Raw genomic sequence first — 10,360 nt, forward strand, 5'->3', positions numbered from 1 at the left:
TGCTGGAAAAGAATGAACCAACTTTTCCCTCCTTTGTGCTGCCCTGCTCTTTTGTGTCCTCTCCCAGTAAACCCAGGGCTAATTTGTATAAAATAACTCAGAACAGAAAAATAAAAGTGGACATTTTCTATGCTGCACATCACTTGAGAAATCCCTGACAGACTCAGGATTTGCAGGAGACTGAATTGTTAACTTCTAGAATTACAAATCAAGCATCATCCCATATGGCACTACTTTTCAAATGACTTCCCTGTAAATCACAAAATCAGAAGTCTGACTCATCAACACTGCCACTGACTGTGTCCATGACAGGAATTCGGGCTCCTCAGAGAACCAAAGAAGTTACAATATCCCAGTTAGAGCCCAGAGTTGGGAGCTACTCAATTCTCCTTCTGTGTCACCCCCAATTTTTAAAACTATTTTTTACCTTCTCAAGAATTTACTTTTATCTCGTGTGTCTTTTCTGGAGCCCCTTGGCTCCCCTCCAGGTGAATACAATATCCAGTAAATATTCATTTTTCTGTAACTTTTCTGCAGACCAACAAGGACATCACCAGCATCAGCTGTACCAGTGCCCCGTTGCTGTTTTGATCCTACTTTCTACTATTCCTATTTACCAGTTATTTAAACAAGATTACCTTATTTAAATGAAACATCTTCCTCCCATCTTCCTCGTCACAGGACCCAGAGTCAGGCTGAATCTGGAAGTGACATATCAGTGAATAAAACAGGAAATATCTGTAGCCAGGGAGCTTCATTTTACCACAGCAGAATTTCCTCTCTTCCCCAAAGTTTGCTTTTTTTCTGGGGCATCCAAACAATACCTTTTTATTACAAATTTATTGTTCCCCATCAATGATTCTGAATATCCCTCCCCTCCATGTTTGGAATAGACCTGTGTAAGCTTTTCCCTATGGACTGCTAGTATATGAACTGTAGAATAAAAATCAACTCATTTTATTTATTATTTATTATTTATTTATTTTTATAAAAATCCCATTTCAAGTAGTGACCAACCGAGTCAGTCACAGGAGTCAGGACAAATAGAGAGAACTTTCTTGAGCTTCTCAGGGTTTTCCAACACATTGATTTGATCCATTGCTACTGAGAAATACTACACCTGTGTAATATTACACTTACAGCTTTCAAAAATATAGATTCTACAATAATGACAGGTTAAATACGATTTTTTTTCAGTAATTCCAACAGTTAAAATTAATTAAAATTTGCACTGGAGCAGGATATAAGATTGGATCCAGGCTGCAGCATCCACATAGCTCACTCCTGAGATAATTTCATTGCCATCTGAAGCACGTATGGAGAGACAGGGCCTGCTCTAATTACAATATTGTAGTTTTGACTGACAGACAATATGTCTACAATCAACTCGTTTGAAAGCCATGTGTTGCGACAGTTCCTTGTCCGACTCCATAGTGCAGAACCAAGACAAATCAGTGCCTTGTTACTCTGCACTAATCCCACAGCTAAAAAAAAAATAATTAAAAATCTTAGGAAACATGTGGACACAAAGAAGAGGGCCAAGAGGTACCCCAGTTTCTTTTTATCTTTTCCTATTTGTTAACATCTGCTGACCCCTTAAACACGGCCAGAGTGTTTGAAAATAACACTTCAAGACATGTAAACTCCAAAACCGATTCCAAACTTCCCAAACTTCACGCGTACTCTTCTAAACAAAGTAAGTTTGAACATGAAAATTTAAAAATCTCCATTTTTGAAATCATAATAAACTCCACCCTATTGCACTTACTCCTTACTCACACCAACATATAGCTAATGCTGAAACAATGTTTTCATTCTGACCTCACACAGGCCTGGATAAGTATAATTATTATGCAGCATAATATGACAGAGATATCTGTCATTAGTAGAATTTCTGGAATTTTGAACATACATTTCAATAGCCTAAGTGGACCTAGCTTGGCAATTTAGCTGACCCTGGAAAAGAGTGCCTTATGTTCATCTTGTGCAATCTGTCCAGTAACAGATGTACACCATTAAGATGTAAAGTGAGGTGGAGGAGGATGGGAACAGCAGGAGAAGAGTCAGGCCATTAGCAGAGGAGCCATGAGCTTCCCTAGGCCAGCACCAAGGGAGACAGGAACCTACAAATCACTCAAAACAGGTTTTTCCAGTAAACCTGTGATAAACAAATTACTATTTTTGAAGCGCTGCGCTTACTTTATGTTAAATGATATGTAAATATATATATAAAAAAAAACAAAACCAAAGTTAAAAAAGCGAGTCCCTGCAGCGTGTTGGAGGTGAGAGCACGAGGAGGGAGGAGGATGCAGAGAGGTTCAGGTGGAAAGGGGGCACAGAGTGAATCCAGGCAGCCCCAAATCACAGCCTGGTGTCAGATGGAGCAGCTTCCCTCCCTCCTCCAGCTCTCAGAGCGCCAGGAAGCAGCGAACCCACGGGTGGTAAAGTTCTGCAGGTGAGGACTTTGTGCTGATGACCTGCCACAGCCTGGCACGTTATTAACTCACCTTATTAGCACAATGAATATACTGGGAGTATACATGGCTTTCAGCTCTGTCCTTCCTACTGGTTTCTGTGAGATTTTTCTCACCTTTGTTTATTCAGTTACTACCACAAATGTGTAAAAACAGCCAGGACTTGCAATTAATTGGTTTTTAAAGTGTTCAAAGTGCCACTTTCCAGGATTATCGCAACATAAAAATATTCATCGTATCTGCCCACACCAAATGTTGATATAAATTATTAATTTAAGGCAAATGTGACAATTAAGCAGATTTATTAGCCTTAATACATCATGCAATTACTAAATTACTTCTTTTTAAAGCTCGTCTTCTCTCTTCCTCTGCAAGCAAAACTGCCTTTGTTTTAGGTACCATATTTTATTTATTGATACACATCATCTTGAGAATGAGCTATCCAAGTTAAATTCTGTAGTGACAGCATTTAATTAACACACAAACAAAGTACACACAGATACTTATTAGCATCACAATAGCAATCTCCAGGGAGGAAAAAAGTGTCTTTCAGGCAGAGTTTTTTGAGTAAATAATTAACAGACAAAACAATCCCTGAAACTGTGGCTAAAGCACACTTCTGTTTGCAGTTTTACTACAGGGACCTCCAATTGACCAGGGCTGGATTGATCAGCCCTAAAAGAAGCTCCTTTTGCCATGAGGCCCAAGCCACAGATGGGAGAATAATGGCCACGTTTGTGCTTGCCTGTGGCACAATGTTTGTTCTGTCAATACACAACATCAGTTTTCAGGATGGTCAGGATGATGATTTTGATGTTTTCAGAGGTTTGAGAATCCCTAGTTGTCAGTATATTAGAAATTTAGATAGAAAATTTTAAAGCCCACTTAATTGTGGTAAACACATGTAAAATATGGCTCTTTGGACAACTCTGGTCTTTCCCACAAACACAACTTATTCACCACATATTCCTTTGGGTGTCCTTTATAAAAAACCAACCGTGGTTGTGGTTTAGCTTTATTTTCCCCCTCACACATTACATGTTGCTCTGGGAGCTTAAAATATTGTTTTCAGCTGAGCAAAAGGAAATGTCAGGGATAATTTTGATAAATGTGAGCCATCTCATATTTCCTGTTAACAAGTGCTTTGTGTGTCTAATAACATGCACCTGTGAAGCTGATTTTTCTTTTTCATGTGACCTCAGAGAAGTAAAAAGAGACTGTGCCTTCTGCTGGGGCAATAACATTGATGGAAAGATTTTAAATAAACACAGAGGTAGAAAAGCCCCTCCCCACCCTGTGGCCCATCCCTCTCCTGGCTTTGGGGCTTGTTCTCAGGATTTTTCTGGTGAAGAACAAGGCTGGACCCACAGATGGTGTTGGGATGATCACAGCAGGGCTCAGCTCAGTGATCACTGAAAAACCTCCAGATCAATACAAGATCAAACACTGGACCCGATGCTCTTGGAGGTCTTTTCCAACCTAAGACTTTTAAGCTGCTCCTCCAGAAATTGAGCTCTGTTTACCTAAACTGAGAAAACCAATGATTCCTCCTTTCTAAGGAGGTGAGAAATGTTACAGAGCAGTGAGAATTTATACCAATCTCGTCAGTATTTGGAGTGCTCTACTAAATTTCCAGTGTATAATTCCCTGTAGCTAAATATTCTTGATGATGCAAACAGTCTGGATTGTGAAGTCCAGGAAAATTCACCGTGCTTCCAATGAACTTTGCTTTTCAAACAGATTTTCCAGGAACAAACTGCACAGCTCTTTCCTCCTGAGTTATCAAACAGCCCTGTTTCCCCACAGGGAAAAGCTGTGGGCTTTTAAAGTTCCCTGCCAAAATTTCCCAGGTCTACTTTGTTAAAGATGAATAGAGAATGGTATATTTTCTTGTTTTGGGCAGGTGGTTCTTGTTTGATTTTGTTCTTCTGGGGATAAGACATTAAAAAGAAAGAATTATGGTATGATACAGAGAATATCTAATGAAACAAAAATAAAAACCCAAACTTATTTTTTTCAAAAATTCAGGTTTCCAACAGAACTTCTATTGATACCTTTGTCACAACTGAAAGCTTCAAAGTTTCTTTTTTGAAAGATGTTTCATTTTTTATCCTGTAAAGGCTCCTGTGAATCGAGGTAAATAGTAATGAGTTTTTTTCAGTCACTTGACAACTACAAAAGAAGTGAATCTCCACTGGCTAATAAGAATTAAAAAGAAAATTGTAGCCTACCTGGTTTCCTGTAAAAAAAGATATTCTTAAGCAGAATCGGTAGATCTCCAAGTGACAAAATATTTTTGCTTTAAATGAGACAACTTTCTCAGATTTAAAGAAGTTCTTTAGAGAATGAAACACATATTTGATATAAATGTTCTTCCACACTGAGCCTAACATTAAAATATTTCATAGTTAAAAGAAATATGTCTTGTACTATATTCATTTGTACAAACTGAGTCTATAAACCTAGACTACAATTCAATATGCCTGTGAAGCATGATTGAATAGAAATGTTCTTTTTAAATTAAATCTCTTCTAGTCAATTTTTTTTTTTTAATCATTCAGTTTCTACTTCTGAACTCCTCTAAGCCAGCTTGTTTTATTTTAGGAATGCTCTTTTAATCAATTATTTAAATTGTAAGGCTGTACAACGGAATTTGGTCTTTAGGGATTTGTTCTGTACCAATGGGTCATTTATTTATGAAATTTCTGTGCTCTATGCCTACTAAAATATTGATGTTCTTCCCCTTTTTCCCCTTTTTCTGATTTAGGTAAAATGGTAAGTATTGAATTGAATTAATTTAAAGATTAGCCATTATAATGAAGTCTTATTTAATCACTAAGAGGAGCCCAAAGAGGTGAAATGTGGCTGACAGAATTTAGTTTGGAGCAGGCAGGAATCCTGGGAGAAGAGTGAAACTTGTGTAAAGTCTCACCCACGTTCTGGTTTAGGTTATTGGAACCATTTATTAGGTTAGTTTTCCTGAGGAAGGAAATGTCAGTGTCACCTGCATCCCTCATTCCAGTCCCTCCTGAGGAGGTGACAACATTATCATCATTATTACTATTATTAGTAGTAGTAGTAATAGCAGTAATAGTAATAATGATAGTAATAATAATAACAGTAATAATAATAATATCATCCCTCTTGATTATTATTCACTTGATCTTCACCTTTTACACAACATCCATGGCTAGCTAAAAGCGTTCAGGTAATTTAATTTTGCTAAAAGTCTTGCAAATGTGTAATTCTCTTTAAATATGTTTCTGAAGCCTGCCATTCATTTATGGAAAATTATTGCTCATTATCTATTTTGTGATTTGGAGCTGCTCTCTTTTACCAGAGAGCTGCTTTTACCAGATTCTCATGTTAATAAAACATTTCCTAGCTACCAGAGTTTTATAATTTAATTCCTGTTTTTTCATCCATCCGTGAGAAATGAACCTTGCTGGCCAAGCTGAGTGATTGGTGTGAATGTGGCCTGAGGTGTCATTTGTAAAACAATGAATTATTAGAAGAGCTAATGGGAGCAACCTATGATGATACAGTGTCAACCAAGGCTATTTGTCCTTCATAATCCCTGCCTTTATGGGTTAAAAATAGTTGTATATTCAAAAGCAATCTGAGTTTCAGTGTCTCAGTTGTTGGTATGTCAGTAATTTATCTAGAATAGTCCACACTTTGTCTTAATATCTCCAAAAATATTGCAAGTTCATTTAATAGCGTGCTATGCTTTAGAAAAATACATAGTTCCATTTCAGGGAAAATCTTACATTCAAAGTTTTCTTGGTGTCCTTGATATTTTGAAAAAGACAAGAGACTTTGAAATTCTAATATTGGGTGTTTAAAGAGCTTCAGTAATTGTAATAAAAAATGTATTATATTAAAATATACTAAAAAAATGCAAAAATGCCAAGAGAAATTTTTATTCTGCATAATAAAACTATAAAATACCCCAGAGTCTCTGGAATTAAATGCAGCTCATGGAATAATAAAAGAAAACCTTTATGTATCTATTTGATCAGCTTTGAAATACAAGTGCACAGAGAAAATTCTGGTCTGCACTTCCAACAACTTCTAAAAATAGCTTCTAATGAACAAATGGATCATGAGGCAGCCTCTGGAATCACCACAAAGTGGGGAGTCAAAACCTCCTTTACTTGAGTCAGGAATTGACACCTGACTCTGCATTCTTAGGAAATTTGATTTTCTGTCTCAATTTTCTACTTCTAAGGCCAGCCTTTCACATAAATTTATAACCCAGGGAAGAAAACATCAGCCTCAAAATGTGTAAATAAAATCTGGGACTTATTGTGATCCACGGAATCCTAATTACAGAGCTGTTTACCAGAGATAAAAGCTGGCTGACAATGCAGAGCACCAGCACAGTTTGATCACTAATTGTAATATATCAGGAGCCATAAAATTCCTTCAGAATGCTATTATGGTTTTTAATTCTGAACTGGGATTTGGAAACCTTAAAATGCTGTTTAAAAAAAAGACCCTCCCCTATCTTGAAAAAATAAGCTTCTACAAGCGACTGAAGGAAAATGAGGGATGGACGGACTGACGAAAGGACAGACTGCAGGATGCAAGCAGGAAAATACAGTGTGGGAATACTTCAGAACTGGCATGAATTCAGGAGCCAATTTAAAGGTTTTCTCTGGCTATCAGATGGTCTGGTGGGACATCAGCACAGCAGGTACCTCACATGAGGTAAGTGTACCTTGTTAGATCTCCAACCTACTTGAGGAGCAACAAGTTAAAAAATTTCTTCTCTATTATTTACCACTGAGCATCTGCTCCATAACTTCAGTCCAAAATTTACCATCAAAATTATGTGAACAAAGAATGTAAATAATGACTGGAAAGGATTATTCCCTAATTCTAAACTGCAGTGTTCTGGTAGCAGCTCGAAACTAAGCAATTTCATTGTGCCCCAGCTCTTTTGATGAACATTAAATTCAATTTTAGCAATTACAATACTTATGTCATTAATCAGAGTTTGGACTCCAATGCAAATAGCAATATGGGACAGGATGAAAAATTCCAATGCTGGGTTAGAAAATAAGGCTGGCATTGCATTTTTAGAATGCTGCAGTTCAGGAATGTGGGCACAGGCTCTGGGTACAGGGTGGATGTGATAAAATCAGCCTCTGCTAGAGGTGCAGGTCAGCCAGGGACCTGCTGGAGTGGATCCATGCAGGAGTGAAAAAATCAGGGATGTTAGAGTCCTTGGAAATTATATTTCTATTCTTTTCAAATATAAAGCTGACTTCAGGCTTTGCTTTCTGCTGTCCTGTGAAGGTACAGACAGCATGGCACTGACCTGTACTCAAATAAACTAAAATATCACACCTGGAGTGAAACAGCTTCACTTGAAGGACCTGAATGGGTTCATGGAAGAGAAATCCACCCAAGGTTAGCAAAGAAGGGCACATCCCCTGTGCCCTGGGGAGGGGAAGCTGCTGCCAGGTGGGAAATGTTCTGGGAAAGGTTCAGTCCAGGCTCATCCTGGCCCTTGTGAAGTGCCCACCCTAACGGGACATTTGGCCACTGTCAACAAACCTGTTGTGAAAGAGGGAAATTGAGAATTTTGGTGACAATGACCAAATTGATTTTAACTATTTTGAACTACTTTTAACTCTACCTCCCTGAATGTTAATTGTGGAGGCAGATAAAAGAGATTTCACTGCATTTTTCCTGGTTTTGCTGTGACTACCTGCCAGCTCACTGACACTCTTCCCTGTGATATTTAGTTTCTCCCTGAATGAACCAGTGTTCTTACATCAAGGACCACTTTGTTTTCCTGGTCTTCAGGGAAAGCCCCTGGCCTTAGATCTCCAAAGAAAAAGTATTCACGTGACTGCTTATAAAATAGCACAAAAATTGTATTTGTCAGAATCTCCTGTAAAAATATTTTGCCTGTGCAAAATCTTTTACCCCCAATGTCACAGAAAGTTACGTTCATTGCAAGGATCCTTCTAATTTGGCAAAGAAAGTCTTTGATCCCAAATTTTGCAGACAAGGCCCTCTTTGACTTTTGGAGTTCAGTTTCTTAACTTCTACCTATTCTTTTATATCCAATCATATTTGCCCCTTCTTTTATAGTCTTTTCTTTTTTAAATGCAGAAATTTTGCAGGATTAGCCAGTTTTCTCCAGTTGTCTTTTCCTTTGCTGATGGAACAAAAATAATTTTATCAATTAATTTTTTAAATTGCTTATATCTCTATAGCTTGGTCAACAATGATTCAGAAATGAGAATTTCTGGTATGTTCTTTTAAAGCAAATCCAGCCACTGGAGCACAGAAACAACACCAATGCTTATCTTTCATATCATTTTCAATAATGCAAGCTATCATGCTGACAGTCATCCATCATGTAGCTGGGTTGCTCAAGAAATTTGAGTAACCAAAAAACAACAAAATAGTGAAAATACTTAAAATCCTTTACAAATATAAAGGTGACTTTAGACCAATTAGGCTGAAAATACATGAATATATTTTTGAAACACACCTTTCTTTAATCTGTGCCCCACGAATTCCCTCTCTGCTGTGTGCATTAAACAGAACTTCACTTACAATATTTTTACAAAGTGCCTTGAATTTTAAGTCATGGACAACTTTTCATTGAGACTGTAGAAAATAATCTAATTTGAAAAAAAAAATTTGCTAGAGCTCACTGATACTGTATTAATACAGCATTACTAAAATTCACAATTTATTATGCAGTTATTTAAGGTTTCAAACATGTTTCAGTTTGCCCACGAGATTTCAGCACAAACCACTCCAGAATCATCTCTCCATGACCCAGATCCATGAAGATAATATTTCAATAGGCTGATTGTAAATGTCTGTGTGTTAATTCTAACATTTTTATAGCAATAACGTCAGGCTGGTTTTATGGGAGATTCTTTGTACCTTGGCGTCTGAAACGGGGATTGCACATCACACACATCCATGCAGAGAAATCCAAACTCTGATGTCTTATTCAAAAACATGTCACCACCCCAGATGTCTTATTGCAAAACCCTCTTACCAACAGAAACAATTCTAAAATCATTGCACACCACTTATTTGCACAGAAATTAAGAAATGATGATACTATTACTAAAAAGCCTTTTTCTGACTTTTTCCCCCCCAAACTTTATCAGTCGAATAGAGTTCAAATTCTTTAGTTTTGTTCCCAAAGTTAGATGCTTATTTGTATTATTTTATTATAAAGCCATGCAAGTAATTCCCAGGCAGTAACTCTGGATAAGTGAACATCTCCGTTTTATGGTTATTTTTGTATTGATGTTGCCAAAATGAGAAATCCACCCCACAGTCCTCACAATGATTTAAGGGATGCTCAGGCAGTTTTTTCACATTATTATCAGTAGTTATAAAGAAGGAGAGAGGAAATGCTTATTCAAGCTACAAGAACATGAAAGGGAAAAAAAAAACCCAACCAAAAAAACAACCCCTCTTCCCCGTCGATTTTCCACATTAAAATTCTTTGTCTGTTTCAAATTTAAAAGCGAGTAATAGCTAAAATATGCATTGGGTTCTGTCAGATGCAAAGCAGCAGCGAGTGTTGCAGAGCATCAATGCAGAGCACTGGTGCTCTTTTCTACACTGACTTCTTCAGGAGCCCAAATCCCTCGGGCGATTCCAAAAATGTTTCAGATCCTCAGCGCCATGCCAAGGCAAACCATGCCAAATCCGTGTTTCATACTCTGTTTGCACATATATTACACCAATCCTTCCGAGGACAGAGGTGTGTTTTCTTGGGTGTTTGCACTTTGCTATGTAATTTCTCAACACTCAGCACAGCCAAAAACCTGTTTCCTTCAGCTGAAATTGATAGCACAGGGATTTTTTTTTTGTTGTTGTTTTGTTTTGATTAA

The sequence above is a fragment of the Poecile atricapillus genome, chromosome 12 (genome assembly GCF_030490865.1).
Source record: "Poecile atricapillus isolate bPoeAtr1 chromosome 12, bPoeAtr1.hap1, whole genome shotgun sequence".
Classification (NCBI taxonomy): domain Eukaryota; kingdom Metazoa; phylum Chordata; class Aves; order Passeriformes; family Paridae; genus Poecile; species Poecile atricapillus.